The sequence below is a fragment of the Osmerus mordax genome, chromosome 15 (genome assembly GCF_038355195.1).
Source record: "Osmerus mordax isolate fOsmMor3 chromosome 15, fOsmMor3.pri, whole genome shotgun sequence".
Taxonomy (NCBI): domain Eukaryota; kingdom Metazoa; phylum Chordata; class Actinopteri; order Osmeriformes; family Osmeridae; genus Osmerus; species Osmerus mordax.
In genome coordinates this window covers 15,134,043-15,152,765 of record NC_090064.1, presented here as the reverse complement: position 1 = coordinate 15,152,765, position 18,723 = coordinate 15,134,043, and positions in this window count along the sequence as shown.

Here is an 18,723-nt window from a genome sequence, read left to right as displayed (position 1 = left end):
CCCCTACAGACCACCAGGATGCCCCCTACAGACCACCTAAATGCCCCCTACAGACCACCAAGATGCCCCCTACAGACCACCAGGATGCCCCCTACAGACCACCAGGATGCCCCCTACAGACCACCAGGATGCCCCCTACAGACCACCTAAATGCCCCCTACAGACCACCTAAATGCCCCCTACAGACCACCAGGATGCCCCCTACAGACCACCTAAATGCCCCCTACAGACCACCAGGATGCCCCCTACAGACCACCTAAATGCCCCCTACAGACCACCTAAATGCCCCCTACAGACCACCAAGATGCCCCCTACAGAACATCCAGATACTTCCTCGTCTGTTTCCCATCTCCCGGTCGGGGCTTATCTGGGTTTGAATCATCATCATCATCCCCACATCATCCCCACAGCTCTCGGTGGATGAGTGGACATTGTGCCCTCATCCACCCTGGAACGTAGAAGCCTCTGCTATCTGAAATCTCAATCAACATAGAATTCCACACATTCTACAGCAATATCACATTGTGTCTTTACCCTGGAGGCCATTGACTCCCCCCAACAAGTCCACAGCAATATTTACAGTAATAATATAGGACTGTGTAAAGAAGACAACCCTGAAATTGATATGTGACGGGTATGTAACAGACGTAGCCACGCTCCAACATCATAACAAGGTATTGTTCGCCACTCGCTGGGTTCGAACGCTCGACCTCTGACTTGCCAAGCGCCACCACTACCAACTACGCCAAAGAAAAGCTAGCTCTTCTTTGACGCGGGTGGCCTTGCTACATACCTTCACGGTTTTCACACCGTTACATTTAGCATTACGAAGAGTTGGGCTGCTAAAGACTGTGTGACTGCAAATTAGGGAGTCAGGTGGCTGAGCGGTTAGGGAATCGGGCTAGTAATCTGAAGGTTGCCAGTTCGATTCCCGGCCGTGCAAAATGACGTTGTGTCCTTGGGCAAGGCACTTCACCCTACTTGCCTCGGGGAGAATGTCCCTGTACTTACTGTAAGTCGCTCTGGATAAGAGCATCTGCTAAATGACAATGTAAATGTAAATTCTGGAGCCGAAACTCCAGGATCATGAGTTGTGCTGTCAATGGGAGGCCAACTTCTGCTCCTCTGTCTAACCACAAAATAATCACTTTTTTTTGTTGACAAAGTCAATATCAGTGAGTAGTGTTCCACAGCACTTGTATAAATGAGAATATTGTTGAAAGACAATTCTTATGTTCTTATTTAAGCTACAAGAAAAAGACACGGTTAGCACCATGAGGTCAGAGCATATGCTTCTCAAAGATACTAGAGAGGCTTTCTGCTATTACTGGAACGAAATCAAACATATTAGGATATTAATGTAATCCTCTTTTAAATGTGTTGCAGAAGAACATGTTTGAGCTCCTGCATAACAATCTCTTATCTCTCCTGAGAAGAATATACCGATGCTATATCTTCAGGACGGCACTAATGCTGGGTAAATACTGAAAGAATGTAGACAGATTTCTTAATCAGGAGGAAAAACAGACAGGATAGCAGGCAACAAGCTAGGCCGTGGGATAGCGGCGTCCAAGTGTACTTGACTGGATGGGGATTAATAGTTCATTTATCATCCTATACAGATTTTAACCAGAGCATATATGCAAAGCCATGTCACAACAAAACTGATTATGATTGAAGAGGTGGATGAGACAGAGTAGCGTTTCCTGCTGTCTGGCTGTTTGTGTTGGAGAAAAGTGGATGATCTGGTTCGATCGCGTCCTGTCAGCATTGACTGTAAAGTAAAGCATCAGGCGTCAGAAAGCTGCAAACTCTCAGCTAATTGTCACGTTAAACTGCTGCAGACAAAACTCAGCCCAGACACATTGTGACGGGACACGCGTGCGCTCTACTTTCTCAATGGCCTCCTCCAGGCACATACAGGACTAACACTTATCTGTCTGCCTCTGGAGAGCGGAGGATGCACGCATGTGTGTGCCAAGTTGACGGTTTGTTAGCACACCTCATCACGTTGGTTGCCAGGTTGATGTTATTCCTATGTGTTCTCTTGTCTATCGGTCGCGTGAAGATTACAATCTAGTAAAACAAAGAACGTAGCCAACAGAAGATTATAAAATAAAACAATAGATGTGCAGTGGGAAAATAGAAGTGTAGTGACTAAAGTGTTACTATTTCAGTCTTCAGAGGACATCTTATCCTAAATATGCACCCAGAGGAATTGCTTTGCGCAATGGATGTTTTGATTTGCAGGCAAACATATGAACGTGTCCAATTTGATTTCAGGCCGGACGTTTCACAGAGTGGCGAAGATAAATACAGGAAACATGTCCGTCCCTATGTTCCAAAAACTGTTTACAAAGACAGAGGGTGACAGTTATATCTGCATTCAAAGTCTGAAAGTATGCTGAGCAATTTGTCAAAATGAAATGTTGTTTCTATTTGGTTTGAAGCACAGTTAGGATATAGGAACGTGAGGAGGACATAAGCACCGATATCGGCCACCAGGGATGAGACCCCCCTCCCTTCTCCTCCAGTCTCCTCTGCACTGTGTCACACAAATAACTCTGACATGCAACCCACTCTCACACAGTTCTGGCACTTCAGGGGTCTGGTCAGCCTTCCTAATACTACCCAATCTCAGCCTGTACATCGTAGGACATGTCAGGGTGTTATTGTAAAGCAGCGTCTGAGGATTGTAGAGAAAGGGGACAGATGTTTTAAGAGCTGGGCAGGCAGATGTTTAAAAAACGTTCACACAAATGCTTGTGATAGCCTCTGAAAATATGTCAACAAAAGCTTTCCATGCAGCAGCCCAGCAGGCCGCAGGGTGGGCCAGACATCTGAGGGCTGTCAGGGGGAAAGGGAATCCATTTTTCAGAGCACCTTGGAAATTCGCACTTTGAGTCCACTCTGTGTTCCCCCCGCTGGGAAAAGATAGCCACCCTTAGCAGGAAACATTCAAACACAGCCAGACTGTGTGATGCTCTGTGCTGAATTGTGTAAAAAAATACAAATACAATTTATACCATCATCACATTCTTTTCTTTCCCCACAAAGATTGTGGGGGGACACATTTTAAACCACAACAATTGATACCCATTCAAATGCTCTTCTAGTTTTCACGAATGTATTTTCCTTTTAATGAGTTTCCTTTTCTCCACCTTTTCACATCTTCCAAACTTTCTCATTATTGAAAATTGTGAGGCTACAGGCTGTTGTCTCAGTCACGCCAAATCAACTGGCATCAGGTTTTTCATACAACCCCCAGTCATAAATCATAGCCTTATTTAACAGCAGAAATATGATTTCAAACGTGTGCTGTGAGAGAAAATGAATGACTGATAGTAACTGAAGTCAAGGGCTCAGTGAAAAGCCTCCTTGGCCAAGTCAATGGTGTCAAAAATATGAATGGTTTGGTGGAGACAGGAAGTGAAAAAGCAAGCTTTGAAGTAAACACAGAAGTCTCTTGGGTTAATGGACAGGTGTATAGTTTGCTATTGAAAATATTTTTATTAGACTCAAACCTTGCATAATGTATTTTCCAAATTAGTCTCAAGCCAATTGTGCTATTAATACTGCAATAATTATTTTATAAATGTTTTACATTTAAAGTAGCATTTTCCACAAGAATCCTTTAAATTGGCCCTCTTTCCAGAACCATTAATTACACTAATTAGTATTTAATAATGTTCAATTAAGGTCATATCAAGGATGAGCATAGTTACCTGGGCCAGCTTTAAGTAAGAGTGAAAAACACATTTAAATCACACATCATTAATCCCTGTTTTATTTACTCTGCAAGAAAATAAATGCAAGCATTTGTTTGATGATGATTGGGTCATACTAACACATAGTCGATGCCTGTTTTGCCTCCACTTGCACTGTAAATGCCTTCAGCTGCCACAACAATTTATATTTCAAGTGTGGTATGTATCCTGAATGGTACTCTTAAACACACCTACTTTCCACAGAAAAATTGTTTTATTCCCATTAAACAACAACAGTGTCTGTCTGTCATTGCAGTCAAAAACATCTTCAAACAGAACCACTTTTCTTGTGAAAAGGATGACACATCTCCAGTAAGAGCTGCAAAAACTTCATATTATAGTTTTTTTTTTCTGCGAAACCGCTTATCTAAAGCACAGTTAGGTGTAGAACTCCTCTGCTTATCTTATGATCTGCCTTCAGATATGAAACTGTCAGCTCAGTTAGGTAACCACACAGAGGCTACTGTACTTCAAACTGCCACCCATGCTCATAGTCCAAGCAAAAAGACATTTCAAATCTCCCCCTGAATTATACTGTACATCCTTTGTAATCATAGTGGACAGTTTCACATAGGTGACATAAGTGTCACTACAGATTAGTTATCATAATCAGTGTGCTTTTGAGGTGGCATCCTATTGGACTAATAAGGCTATTCTGCGTAGGAGACAACATACACCTAAATTAAACCCCAACACTGACATTCAGTTAACTGTGAAGTGAGGCAATGTCAAACTTTGGTAGAATTAAGTGAGAAAGATTGTGTATTGGAGATGCCACTGAAGAATGATGATATTTATATTTATATTAGTAATTACATGTGTGTCGTAAAAAATGTAAGGCTGTGTGTACCATGGAGTGACTAATTCACCTCGTGGGTGCCCGGAGAAGAGGCTCTATCGAAGGCGTTAATCACAATAAAAGGTCATCTTGGTTTGACGTGGATATACGAGCCTACAAAATCTACAAGCGGAAGCTAGCCAGTTAGTTTATATCATTAAGTTTGAGATACAACCACTTAAAGGTTGGACAACGTTGCGTATTTACGCAAAACATGTCCAAATGTAAGAATGTATAGACTAAGCGACTCTGGTATCAATGCAATTTCGTAACTTTAAATTGATTTCATCCGAGTGACGCCTTGTATATTAATGAAGTACGCTACAGTACGTATGATACAGTTCGCAGGATGACAAACAGCAGGCACGGCACCTTCCGACTCTTGTTCGACATCGCCGAGGCAAGTCGTATCCATTTGTTGAAACAATGACTTCTTATTCATTAGTGTCGGTGAAACATTTTAGTCGTGAGAAGAGATGGTAAACGACTTACCACAGACAGCACGAGGTGTATTGAAAGTAGAAGAATCGCGCATTTAGAGGCATCCATAATGTTATTTGAGTTCTGACAAAGAAACTGTTAAAGTCCCTTAAATTTGTCCGTTTTCTGGAGTTTGTATTTCAATTTAAAAAAAATCGTCTTCAAACTAGATTGAACTACTTATAATATTTTCCAAATACTTTTCATCAGCACAGTAGTCAGTGTATAGCGTGAAGCCGTCAACACTAGCAGGTCTAACTTCGCCAGTGGCTGCAGTGCGCGTTCACCTTAACTTGCGCACGCCCTTTGGTCGTTGGATCCTCTTTAATTGTAGCGGTCGATTCTCCATTCAGAATTCTGCTAGTAAACTGGTCCAGCACAGCAGCCAATGATCACTGCTAGTGACTCATCGTGACAGATAAATGTATATGAGGTGTCAGAGAACGGCCAGGGACTCAGTCTAATGAATTTGCTCTAATGGCATAATGCTCTTAGCATTTTTATGGCTGCCTCGCGTTCGACAAACTGTCATCTACTTTATCTTTTATTACATTCGTCTGTAAACCATGTACAATTTACATTGTGGATTGTGGTGTGGTACCAACAATATTGTGAATGGCTAATAGATGTAGTGGGCGTTATCAGGCAATATGAGAATACAGCCTCAACTCTTCACCATAGCCAGGATAAGGGACCAACTGAATAGCCAAGTGATGGTGAGTATTTGAAGCTTACACTCCAAAGTAAACCTCATAGTGACAAAACAAGATTTACCTTGGACTCTGAACTTTTTAGGTGTGGTTACAGCGTCACTGCAAAGTTTCCATCCAGCTCTCAATTAGGAACTTTTGCAATCATAATCATCCAAGTAGGCATCTTAGTTTCTCACAGTTCACACACTGAAGCTTGAAATTCATAAATAAAATCGTAATTCAAAGACCGCCGAAGGACTGCTGCTTATAAGAAATGTCCTGTTGATTATTCATGCATAGACAGCTCACAATAAAATGGTTTGGAGCTCCCGTCAAAGCCTATCAGAATATCGTCAAAGCATTGTGGAAAATGATTACGTTGAAGGAGAAGTGCGCGTAGCAGTACAGTAGCTTTGCATTGTAAACAAGCATGACCTTCGGTATCAGTGGAGAGAAGGTGAACAATTCCAAACCATGAAGTGTCAAGTGTAGATGACTGTACTTCATAAGTGCTGAAGCCCTCTCGGACGACTTGATATTGAATTAAGGTGTTTCTCCATTAGATTAATCTCTAACCATCATGATGCAAAGCAAATCCCTGTTGCAATCACATTAAATATATTATGACTAATGGGTTTTATGGGTGATTCTGACTGAGTTTATCACTGTTCCAGGTTAAGATACAGTACATCAAAGACAGAGTAAGAGAAGGTGTGAGAAAGGGGTTTACAAGACTGTTTTCTTTGTATAGCAATGCTTAAACAATTTATTGTACTCATGTTTTTGGCCAAAGTCAACAGGCGTAACTTGAGCAATTTATACTACAGTATCGCAAAGCAGCTGTGAAGTTAGCCAGTAAGAGTATGCTCATAGCAAAAGTGTTTACAGATACATGTGAACACTGTGGCTTTTAACATGATTAAAAGTCTGAAAAATAAGTACATCTATTTCAGATTTGAAAATCTATAACAGTTTTTCATGATTGCTAAAACACATTTCTTGAAGCAGTCACCCATTTTCTCAAAACTGTAAACAAAAACCTCATCTTCAAGCACTATTTACAAAACTTTTGAATCCTCTTGCAAAATGAAACTTTAGCCTCCAAACAGTTTTACCTGTGCTCAAAATCAAACTTCTGCCTCAAAACAGATTTACCTGTGCTCAAAATCAAACACTGCTCTCAAATCATAAACAAAGTGATCATATACACTATCAAGCAGTCAGTAAACAATACACCAAAAATAGAAAACACATTGTTCAAAACATATAGTTCTCAGGGAGAAGTACATTTCTAATCTCAAAACAAATTTCCTATTTATCCGTCATTGTCTTTTGATGAACGAAAACATGTTCTATCATAGTAGCTCAAAATTAAATTGCATCTCACAACTCACTGTTGTTCTTTGTTGATATGAACCTGCAACCAGTCAAAATCTATTGAGCAGTCAGTACTGTAACAAATGGAAAGCACTATGCTCAGGGCCATACAATTTGTTCATTGTACAGTATACAGCCTACAATGCACTGTACTACAGTATACAATACTATGAAAAGGGACAAAAATCAAAGGAGTAAACATGTGATCAATGTGCTTCTTCTTGTCTTTGGGCTGAGTCAGGCCAGAGCACTTTGTCAACATAAACAATTCTGAAAAGTCTAAGTGAGATCTGCAAATTGTGTTTTACCATGTTAAATGGTTTAGTAAGGTATTGACAACAGACTGCACAATTAGCTACATGAGCACGTGTGGCAGGGAAAAGGGATTTGAATGTTTCCCTATCTTCCACCTTGGGCTTCAACTACCAGTTGGAAGTTAGCCAGCCATACGTCTGCTGGAACCAGTGAATGGCCGAACCATGTAGCGGATATAAAGAGGAAATTGACAATGCTTTTCAATACCTGGGCTTTAGTCCCTGCACGGTCAATTTGCAGGATTTTCATTACATTTACACTTACATTTAGTCATTTAGCAGACGCTCTTATCCAGAGCGACTTACAGTAAGTACAGGGACATTCCCCCAAGGCAAGTAGGGTGAAGTGCCTTGCCCAAGGACACAACGTAATTGGCACAGCCGGGACTCGAACAACAACCTTCTGATTACTAGCCCAATTCCCAACCGCTCAGCCACCTGACTACCTTTTCAATACCTGGGCTTTAGTCCCTGCACGGTCAATTTGCAGGATTCTCATTGTGTTAAAGACATTATGGTCCACTGCTCCAGTGGGAGATCCTAAAACAGATAAAAGTAAAGTAGATGATAACTAGAACGCTTTGTCTTTATTTGGTGGAGTCACACCACACACACCACTAGGGGCAGTGCCTCATATAATTGGTTTTCCAATTAGAAAATCTGGAAATGGAAACAAGCAGAGACCAACACATGATATCAAACTTACATTGATAAATGTTTGTGCAGCTGAAAAGGTTTGTCTCATTAGGTGTTGATTCTTTCAATTGAAACCTAGGTCCAATATAAGACATTGTATACATGTAATGTCATCAATAATGTCTGCGTTTTGCCGAAAGTTTCATTTTTGTTTTCATGTCACATGCTGCGGTGTTGCACATATCATTATTTTATTTTATTTTTAGCAATGCAGTGTTTCTTAAATGTTTACTTTCAGTTTTTGTTGTTGTGTTATGTGTTAACGTAATTATGTGGTCAGCTTTTGTTTACTTCGCTAATGTTGTGTTATGCACCTTAGGGCAGTTACTGTGGAGGAATTGTGACTTTTTAGAAATCTGGCCAACTTCACCCTTTGATGTCCTGAAATCCTCTCAGTGATACACCATCCAGTTTCCAGCCACAATTGCTGCAGTCACTGGCGTCTCAGTTTCTTATCAGTCCTAAATTCATATATACAGACACCACAGCAAGTGGGGACATCACAGGACTGAAAACAGGAAGAATGAAGATACAGTGAGATTTACAGAGCCCTACAGAGGCCCAAGGCTAAGATTAATCAATATGATTTCTTCATCCCCATTATCATCAACTCTGCCATGTAGTGACAACATTTCTATCACATGGCTCTTGCACACAGGAGCCACTGGTGTCACAGTATCAGTGTTATTACCCACAATCAGAGGTCGACGCTCAACCAGGAAATCTGATTGAGAGAAAGTGGCTATTATGGTCTCCTTAAAAGGTTAATGGTTACAATTTTATGTCACTGTTCCAGAATGCCCTATATGTCTCTTTGGTACCGTAAATTTGCACCAATAGACGTGTTGCCCTATAAGATTAGCTGGGATGGTTGCCTCAGATTAGCTGGTGTAACTGTGTTACAGGTGCTTCAATGTGGAATCACCAGCCCTTCAAAATACGTGCTCTATCTTTCCCTCTGCTAACATAAACTGAGACATTTACTTCTTCTCTGTGACTCATTTTCTAAAGAATATTCCCCTACAAGGACAGCTGAGTTACAGTAAAAAGAAAAATGAATAAAAAAAACTGAAAGGAGTCTGCCTCTGTAACCTCTCTTCCAACCCATCATTGTATTTTTTGTTCAAGAAATACCGTAGGCAATACTGTCAAGTCTGTTATTAAATCAGAGTTACAATGAATGAGCCCTTTTTTACCATGTATAGTGTTTGTGTGTTATTAACTGGAACCAAATAATTTGCTGCAGCAGGTTGACAGATCATAAATAACCAAAATCCATCTGCCAAACTACTGTATATTCTTTGGTGTTAATTTAATTGCCTGGCAGTCAACTCATTTGCGTATAATAGTCTCTGTTGTGTGAGTTTGAATTGGTTGAAGTATATCCACAGCAGGCAGGTTGTTTTCCAAGTTTTTCAACATAGTAAACGATGAGAACCTGTGAAAATCACTCCTTATAAATAAACCGAAGCCCTGATGGATCTAGCTATAACACATAGAGCTACAGCTATAACACATAGAGCTACAGTGTTCACAAAGGCAGCCAAATTATCTCTTCACTCTTCGGTGAGTCAAAAGAACCCTCAACGGGTGCCCAGTACACCAACACCACATGCCAGAACTGTCAGCTTCGCCCCGCTCTGAGTCTGTGTGTCTTTCCTGCCAGCACTGCCCCTCAATCACCATAGTGACAAACACACACTCCCCAAGTGCAAAGGATCGGACGTGATTTTCAACGTGACCGACCAACACAAACACAATCAACAGGGCCCTGGTGAGATATCGCGAGGAACAACTGGTGCATTCCCCCACTGCCCTCCAAGACCGTAAACTGTGCCTATTTATAGGGCCACTGTTTCATTTGCGCACAATTTAGAGCTTAGCAGGCAATCAGGTAACCATAATAGGGTGAGTTTATTTATACATGATGGACCATACAGGGCTTCGTGAGTCATAGGTAGTCAAACATGGGGCCGAGAGATGGAAAAAATTACATTCTCCCATGGCTATCCAGCTAATGGTGTAGCTGGTTGAGAACGCACTACAAGCTGCTGCACTGTGAAAGAAAACTGATTTCTTAACGGTGAGCTGTTTTTTATTTAATTTCGCCCTGCTTTTACACTCACACACACAAAGCTGCTGTATTATACTTGTACTGTCGTGCTGTAGTGTGAGAGTGTGAGTCTTCGGGCGGTTGGCTCAAGGAGAGCCTGAGGGTCAGGGCGTTGGCAGCGGATGGAGGTGCTGGAAGCAGGAGGCAGGAACCCAGAGCGGGAGGAACAGGTTAGGCACAGTGTGACAGATTCGTTTTGGCCACCGTTCCGTCTCAGGGACTAAGGAGCACCTGACACATTGGTTTACACCTCCGTGCAGAGATTACCCAGGCGGCTCGTGATGTCGTGCCGAGATCTCACTCTGAAAGTCTGGAGATGTGATTTAAACCTTGACGAGGGACCTCTGCTGACCGTGATGATGTGCCCCCCTGACATACTGAAGGGTTAAATGTCTCCTCCGCTTTGATTTAAAGATAATGGGATTTCCAGTTTGAACTTCAATTTTCTACTTTGTGACACTATGACACTATTCCCTTGCAGGAAAAAATATATACATTGGTAGTTCTGTCACTCTCCTTTATAAAGGAACACTAGATACCTGCTGTAGGTGTTTTTTATTTCTGATTTGCCTTTATTAAGAACAACAGTGCTCAGCTCAGCTCAACAGTGCTCAGCTCAGACAGCACAGCTACCTCTGACCACATACTCACCACCTGAATCAACAATGTCATTTAATTTAGGGTAGGCATATTCTTGCGACCTACATTGAGCTCCACAGAGTAAATGAACCCTGTGGCTTCATTAAAATATCAACGTCCCCTTTATTTTACCCTTGCTCTAAGGCGTGTGTGTGTGCTGTCGTTAAAAACCTTTTAAGGAGTGAGTTATTTTTCCAAAACGGAAGCTAGCTAGTTTTAGTTAGCTTCCGTTACCTAGCAACCTAGCATAATACTCGTAGCAATGCTACTACCTGCTAGTGTTACTTGTTAGCCTCCTAATTGTAAATTTTGAAGCTATACTATAGCGTTTGTCATATAGTTTTTGTCTATCGGAAAATAGTCGGTTGGAATGTTCAGAATCACATAGGTGTGACGCTACTCCTTAAACAGCTTTGGGTAACACGTCTCAGGTAACTGTACAAGGACAGACAGTTGTAATGGGGATCTGGCTGAAAGTGCCCGTACACGAGTTTCTGATCAACCCAACAGGAGGTGTTCCAGTGCTCTGTTCTCCCGGCTGTGCTTAAAGTCCATAAGATAGTCACACCGCAGCTGCTATGTGAACAGTTATAACCCACCAGCTGCCTCTGATTTCCCAAAAGCATCCACCAGTACCAGGTACATACTGTACCAATTTAGCTAATGTTACGACCTCATGTTCCAAGACCTTAATATAAATTTTTACTTAATGGCCTTTTACTATGTCTAGGTATTCTGCACAGGGGCTGGAGAGAAATAAAGAACAGAAAGAAGACAGAAATAGAGAATGCGAGGGCGAAAAGTACATTTACATTTAGTCATTTAGCGGACACTCTTATCCAGAGAGACTTACAGTAAGTACAGGGACATTCCCCCGAGGAAAGTAGGGTGAAGTGCCTTGCCCAAGGACACAACGTCATTTTTCACAGCCGGGGATTGGACCGGCAACCTTCTGATTACTAGCCCGATTCCCTAATCGCTCAGCCACCTGACACCCTGAAAGGAAAATGGAGAAAAAAGAAATCGAGTTGTGGAATGGGCTCCAACCATGTTTAGATGGACTCATCAACTAACAGTCAACTGTTTCAAAAACACAAGTAGTTTGTCTTTCTTTAAATGAATCCCCTACAACGAGGTCTCCCCAACACAGGAGGGATGCCTAAAACATAACATGGAGCTAGATAAATATCAGATTTCACAGGAGGATAGCCTCTGAGCATTGTAAAACATATCCAGTTAAAGTATTTGAACTTTCCTACAAATCATAGATTTCTCCTTGACAAACAACACCTGGGGAGTCATCGTATCGTTGGATCGTCCTCATCTATCATGTCGATTGGTTTTTAGCTTGGTGGAACTGTTGCACACCTTCGCTTAAGGAGGAGGAGGAATTACCTCCTGTCACGAGTGGTGAGTGGGTGATGGTAGTGCAAACCGAATGTAATATAGATTGACTGCGGGTCACGAATAAATGTTGGGGTCAAGAGCCCATGGTGTCACTGATAATCCATTTCCGGACTGAACAATTGAATTTCATGGCACATACAGGTTTAACCACAAACCTGAGGATCAATTTGACATCCATAACGAGATGTCTCTTTATTACGGGCACAGTCTGCTAAGGGGCCAACGCAGACTTCATGTATTTCATCCCTTGTTTCATGACCATCATGGACATAGCTTAACCTTGTCAGAGAAGGACCGACATGCAGATGCTCTGTACATGGAAATGAATTGTCCTTGACAACACTGTTTACTGTTGTGTGAATTTGTGGTTTGAAAATAAGAAAAACAAATTTTCAGGAATCATTGTTGGCAGAAGAAATTAAAAGGTATTCATAAAATGTACTAACTTTTCAGAACATGGACAAAACGTCAACATCTGACTCATTTTTTGTTTTTTTAGCTAATTGCTCATCATGATTCAGTCTATGTCTGCATTAAAACCCTCCAGATATCATGACAAATAGAGGCCCAATGTGATCTGGATCACTAAGAATTACCATCTCCCTTTGGAGGTGAATGCCTTCAACACAAGTCACATGCAAAAAAAAAAAAAAGTGGAGATTACAGTAAGAGAGGCCGTTGCACAATAGTTGTGACACAACTGATTAGGATCAATGGTTGTCCATCTAAAATTAGCCTGCGAGCATCTCACAGAACTCATTCTGTAATTTATATTTTAACACTGAGATTCTCTGACTACACGCACTGCAATCATTGCTGAGTGTGTTTACATTCAAGCTATAGGCAAACTGATGTACCCTGAAGTTGGTGTACTTATCTGTGACCACAACAACAGGCAAACAATGGATGCTATATCATTTCTTGCTTAGGTTGTCTAACATAATTACATTACAGCTGGGAGTAGTAGTATGACCAGCACATTCTCAGCATTGGCAACATTTATAATTCAGACTGCAGGCATTGTGTATCGTACCCAGAGCAGAACCAGCAGTTAAGAACAATTTGGAAAAGCCGCGGGCTTAGTGGAATGATGTGTTGCATTTAAACGGAGACCTTTTGATTCTCTGAACTGGGCATATGCTCTGCAGGACTGAGCTACTGGGTGTGGAGATACCGGCAGCCCACCGGGAACAGGCACCAAAGACAGAGTACGTGTACCCAAAACTCACAGAAAATGTCTTGTTTCCCCGGCCTTCTGCTACCAATGACTAGAAACTAGCATCAAGCGATCACATCCAGAAGCTGTGACTGTTTAAGGGGAAACTCAGTTTGAGTTTGGGCGAGTTTACTCTTCCTTTCTAAAAGAGATGCAACCTAATTAATCATCACAAGTAATAACATTTCAAGACGTCCTGCCCAGGCAAGTATATTGAATTGGTCTCCACTGTGGCTGGTGACAGTTTATTTAGGTAAATAATTAGAGTGGCAAAGGCTGAGATGAGCTTGTCTGGACAACTGCACCAACCCAGTATGAAACTGGTCTACAGGTCAAGAAATGCATGCCTCAAAATTCTCACCAGAATGATGAAAGCCCAATGTATTCACAATGGCATTCAAACCAGGACTCTCGTTATGTTTACTAAATATACCGTTATAGGCTATAGCCGGATTCATTAAAGAATCATGATGTTGCAATATCCAAAACCTGTAAACAATAGAGGAATACAGATAAACTTGAATATGCATGAGTTTTTTTGCATCATTTTTCAAATGAACCACAGCTAGACACCGTCAAGTCCTGAGGGCTGTCAAAGTTCATTTCAGTTCCAGATAGTTTGAACGTGCATTCCTACTGGAAAGCACCACCAGAAGGATCACCTGAGGGGCGGAACAACAGCGGCTTTATCACAAGACGCATGAAATATGTCTTTCCAATCCAAGCTTGATTTAAGAGTTGGTAGGCTATAGTCTGCTTTAGAGACAGATCAATTTATGACACAGAGTTTTCCTCACCAAGTTCTCTATTATGCTGTTGTCTGCATCAGTGATTACAAAGAAAGTAATGGGCTTCCTTGCTTCAAACAGGACCTAGAAAGAATGACACGGAATAGATTAATTTAGAAAATAAAAGTCAATTAAAATTTGAGGGTTGCACTTGTATGCCTTTAATAGTTGCACCAAAATATGTCAGATGAGTCAATATACTTCAAATCAAAAGGTCATAAATAATTAACAGCTCTGTTGCCGGGACAGGTAAGCAAATGTATCAGAATTCTGACCTCAGTGCTGATTGTGTGGAATAGATTATATTCAATCATGGAGACATTCAATCATGTAGACGCTTTAACCAAGTGCCAAAAGAAGCTTTTAGGCAAATCGTTTTTTGTGTGAGGCAATCCATTACACTTTTAAAGGGTTCTAATATCAAATTCTTTGCTCCTACTGTCCACAAACATTGAGGTGAAGGATTAATAAGTGGCACACTGGATGCTAGCCAATACGAAAGTTGCCAAGTCATGAGGTAAGACGATTCAGTCAGGGTATTTTGGGTAAAAAACACTTTGTGGTTAGAAAATCAATGGTAAGCCTTGAATTGGTTGGGTGGAAAAGTTACAAAAAAAGCAAATAACAGGATCAATAACAGCTCAAGCAGAAACAGGGCTCCCTCAGTTGCATTTCAAATGGCTGTAGAGGACCTTAAAACCTTAATTAGGACGTGTTTACCTGCACATACTGCTCTCACCTTTAGATGTAAGACACGGCGAGTTCCTCTGGGTAATCTCCAACACTTCAGTTAAGCACTCTTCTCTATTAAATGTGCTTTACTGTTGCCTGTAATGTATTCCTTTAGGAATGAAGAAACACCATCGGGATACTTGATACTGGCCAATTAGGTGAGATTGATATCCACACGCTGAATTTCCTCATGGCAACTTTCACCCGTCATAGAAAACTTTCAAACAAAATGTGGTTTATTTCTGTAGTCCTGTGTGTGAAAGCATTATGTTTTAAACCAAACACCTCGGTAGTCAATCGAGGTAATTAAATGCATGAGATGCAAAGGTGTACATTACTCCTCTTTCACACAGTATGGCTGTCAACTCCATTAAAGAATGATTCAAATAGGACTACAAGGGAGAAGACATGGAATTGTCAGTTCCTTTGAAAATGACCTTACAAAGTTGTGGGTGGATGGATAATTGACCTTTCTCCTTGGTCTTCGATAATGTTCCAGTACATGGCAGAGAAAGCAGAAGGGGACTGAATAATAAATACCACAGCTTTTGATCCCTGCCACTTGGGAAAACTGCCTCTTATCGGAACCAAGGGCAGGCTATATGAAATTCACAATATCACTAAGTCACAACTTAGCATGTGACAAATATCTGCCTCCAGGCCAGCCGACAGCGCACGTATGTGCCCACATCTGCTGGACTACAGATAGAAGAGCACAAGGCTGACTATTGAGCCAACACCACAGGATGACATTGGCACTAAAGCACAGCTCAATGCGTCTGTCCAATACACCTGTGTCTCCTCAGCCACAAACAACCACCTGGTTAAACATCACATTCAGTGACCATTCCCCCTGGTCTACCTGGAAGTCAGGGAGATTGCTCAAACTATCTGTCACAGAAATGATCTCTGATGCCAGGAAAGAAGCACATGCTTTCACATCCACTGCTGTGCATCAAGAGTGCATCAAGAGTGCACGGAAATAAGCATCAGAGGAAATAAGATTCTGACAATGGCTCTGACGCAGTCAGGCCTACCGGGGAGTCTGGAACGTTTGTGTCAGGACAGTCTGACCTCATGCTCTCGTTGAGTTGGTTGAAGACAAAATAAGTTGAATAGAAAAACATGATGCGCGTTCCAATCTCTAGCGGTAGAACATGCACATCTGACACTCAAAGGAAAATGTTCTACAAAAACATAGATGCTGATGTGGTCACTGCTACTTAAGTTTGTTTCACTATAGATTATCAAGCCCCTGACCCCTGCAATTATCTCTGATAGACAGTATTGTTGCAAGTGACTCAGACATGGACAATGTAAGTAAGTACATTTTATTTGTAAAGCACACTAACACAGCAAGGCTGACCAAGGTGCCGCACAAAAAAGACACCATAAAATACATATAAAAACAAAATACAAACAGTCAATAACAGTAAAATAAGTAACAATACAACTCAAGAGGTAGTGGGAAACGCTAGTGCAGATAACTGCGTTTTAAGTTTGGATTTAAAAACAGACAATGTGACAATGCAGTGTTGACACAAGGACACGATGAGACACTGGACTTGTACCAACATGTTCAGTTTTCTTATCTTCTCCAGCAGGAGAGAAGAAAACCTTCTAAAGCCATTATTCAGCTCATTTATTTATTTTTCACAACAGCTCTCATAAATATTTCCTGGTTTCATGTGTTTCTTAAGTCTGCTGTGTCATTAAATGTGTAGGCTGTCTTTCTTTCACATATGCATAGAATTCCCTTGGTCTGTTTTCTGAATTACAACTGTTCAGAATCCATTTGATACACTTTCCAAGAAAACGCAAACCGAGATATTTATAACGTCGCTTTCTGTAACATCCCTCCACCCGGCACCGAAGCACTCTGGCCAAGTATCCTTACCGTTCAAAGTTGGTCCTGTGCGTGACAGAACAGAAAGTAACTGGAGCAACACAACAAAAGCCTTTCATGAACTTCAACCGCCAAAATATGATCTCAATGGTGCATATATCTAAATTTCAGTACCACTCCCGAGATAAAGTCGTGGCCCTTGAGATTGCAGGTGACAGAATAGTATCACCGCCTAGAGCTCACCCAAAAAACGCCCTTCAGATAACACAGTGCCTCTAATCCTGAGTAGTGGTGCGACTGCAGAACAGGTCCTGTGCTACATTTGAGAGTAACTCTACAAATTGTTTTATGACTAAATTTAGCCAGTTATGCGAAGCCAGAGCCAGGCTCCAGGACAGTAGCATAATTGCTGGCTCATGTCACTGTCACAATGTGGACCCGCTGTGCTTTTACGTTAATTGTTTGGTTTACTATCAAGCCTCAAGGGCAGCGGGCATTTCTTCTTCTGCTGCTGCGTGGACTGCACTGCTAGAAAGAGCATCAAGGTTTGGCGGCAAGCCATCTGTGACGAAGAGACCGTATACCTCTCTAAACCCATCTATTACAATGCGTGAGCAACAAGCCAGAATAGATATTAAAACTGAAAGTAGGTCAACATTAAAGCAAAGTCACTTACTGACTCTTCTAGTTTTGAGTGAGAGCGTGCGGGGCGAATTAAAAGCTAAGTGCTATTGGGGATATTGATAGTATATTAATTCTGTATAGAATACATGAATACATACAATAAATGTGCATATTAGCTGACCTTGTTTGACACTTGAAGTAGATGTCTGAAACTGAAGACATCTGGAGCATTCATTAGAGCATTCATTAGCATTGTGGAGGCTCACACTTGCACTGATTGGCACAAGACCTAAAGTTTGTATCTTAACATCACAGTAACTGTGAATGGCAAACATAGTGGTAGTTCAGAAATCTTGACTAAACACATTCTGCTGGACAAAACAAACCTTTTACTTGAGAGTACATTTCTGAGCATTCATTAAAAAGCTTGACAGGAAGCTTATCTAAAACAAGGCGGGCAAAAGGCTTTGAAAAGGTGACAGGTCAGGTCTGCTGCTGTGAGCTGGGGAGAGAGATGAACAACTCAGTTGGTGTTAACACATTAATAAAGGTAAAATATCTTATCTTGTATGATGCCCAGTGATCAGAATCCACCAGGAGCCACAAAAATTTCTCACATCCCTTCTCGTTTCAGATCATGAAAGGTTATCTTTCATTTACATAATTAAGGAAACGAATGCTGCTCATTTATTCCTGCTGAGACAGAAAAGGCTTTATCAACCTCGACTAGACTTTATTTTAAGTGTTTGGTTTTCTGAATTCCGTCTTTTCTGCTATATAGAAATGCGCTCTCAAAGATGGAGATAGTGCCAGCCAAATGCCAGCCAATTACTACATGAATGATGAAAGGAGAAATCTAACTTTGAGGTGTTAAATTAAAACACATTCTCAAAATAAACATGGTGATCATGGTCTACATACCTCTCTATACTTTCTCACTCACTCACTCCTCGCATATTACTATTGAACCGAAATGTTGCCCGAGCATCTGTTTGTGTTATCTATTGATTCATTCTGCAACAAAACACAGCACTGCTCAATCGTAGAATTACTTTTTACTTCTTTCAAAGAGTCCCTGCATGTGGCCTCCGCAGCCAAGTCAAAGGGCAGTAATTGACAATTCCTGGCCTGGAATCCTGGGTGGTAGAGCACCTCAGTGTCACTCAGAAGAGCCAAATCCAACGAAACGTCTTA